Source organism: Propithecus coquereli, unplaced genomic scaffold (assembly GCF_000956105.1).
Source record: "Propithecus coquereli isolate 6110/MARCELLA unplaced genomic scaffold, Pcoq_1.0 Scaffold968, whole genome shotgun sequence".
In the NCBI taxonomy this organism is placed as follows: domain Eukaryota; kingdom Metazoa; phylum Chordata; class Mammalia; order Primates; family Indriidae; genus Propithecus; species Propithecus coquereli.
Window position 1 is genome coordinate 60,189 of NW_012156040.1, and position 1,739 is coordinate 61,927.

Sequence of the window (1,739 nt, forward strand, 5' to 3'; positions counted from 1 at the left end):
CCTGGGCTTCATGTCACTTCCTTGCATCATCACTAAGTTCCTCCATTGACAGGAGTTTCCAGAGATGGCAACAGCAGAGCAATGGGGCATTTGTGCAATGTCACCTCCCCTCTAAATGGTTAGAAATATAGTCCCATCCCGAGGACAGGGCCGACCGAGGTCCGGGAAGACACGTTAGGAGAGTTCCTGCCCTCCCATTTCCATGGGACGTCCCCTACACTTTGGAAACTTGATTCACTTGCATTTTACCAACTAGAATTGTGAAACTAATGTTTATAGACTTCAAAGGCTTTTTAAATTCAAATTAAAATCTTTAAATTGATTTGATGAAAGTCTTGATGCAGAGGCATGCAGAGGATTTGCCACACTGAGGACGTCGGGGAATCTTTATTAGACTCTGTGCACCTGCGGCCTCCTCCGTGGGCATCGCTGGCTGCTCAGGACCATGTGACATTACAGAGAGGAAGCCACAGACTTGGCTCCTTGCTACTATTGGACACATGAATTGGAGAGGGAAAGTCCTCCTGCGTGTTTTGTCCGAACTTACACTATTATGTTCCCCTTTTGTGGGGGCAATAACCGGACTTTAGGCTCAGGTTGTCATAACAGCATTTCCAGGGCCAGATTATGTCCCACATGACTTACTTTTAAATTTTGTTGAGTAAAAATACAAAACAAAAACACAAGCAAATTTTTTAAGCCCACGAGTTTTCACGATTAGCTCTCTACAGGACAAGAGGCAGAATATAACCCTGGAAGAGCAGTTCCCACTCTCAGTGTCTTGACTCTGGAGCATGTTTTTCCTTATTGGTGACAGATGCACAGACTTGTGAGGGTTTTGCCTTCTTCTAGTGAGGTTATGCTTCAAGTAAGACTCTCTCTGAATTCTCAGTGTCACATTTCTACTTCTTTCAGTGGAACTTGTGCACATAACTGTGGCAACTCCAGGAGAGAATCCCATGTGATTATTTATACCGGGGCTCCTATGCACGAGGTTACGGCAGAGGGGAAGGCAGGTGGACGTGGACAGGGGATGGGGGTGCTCCTGGCATCTAGGCTGAGCCCAGAGGGGTCAGCAGGGCCCAGATATATCCCAGCCTTCAGTGGGCTGAGTCATCTGCTCCCCACGATGACATCCAGGGAGGCCAGATCTCTGGCCTGTCTCTGAACCGAGGGCCAGCGCCCCCACCTCCAGAACTTCCTGGCCCACTGGAGCATGTGAGACTGTTTGACTCCCACAGTCCTGGAGCCCGAGGGGAATTTCAGCCCTGAGAAGCCACTGTAAACCCCTCCCCTACCACCGCACAAAGTTCACGGCAGAGGGAAAGTCAGGGAAAGAGGAGAGCCAAGACCCCGGGCTGGGGTCTCCATTGGGTCTCACAGTCCGGAAGAATCTCTGTAATGCCCGGGTTATGAATGCAAGGTGCAGGGAGGGACCCTGGGGTGAGGGTGGGTCTGCAAGCCGCTGTCAGGCTCCTCCATGCCTGTCCCTTCTAGGACCCACTCTCAGGGAGAGGGACGCTGGCCCCTCACCTGCACGCCGGCAACACATAGACAAAAGGCACCAGTACTGATGACAAAAACACATCTATTAGGAACATCAGGAAGCAACACACGTCTTGGTGGGAGGAAGCCATTAGCATATAGGGGACGTGATACAAGGAGACAAAACAGGTTTTCTCCGAATGAACCAATATTCTCTTGGAGAAAACTTCCCACCTGGAAAGGCACACACAGCA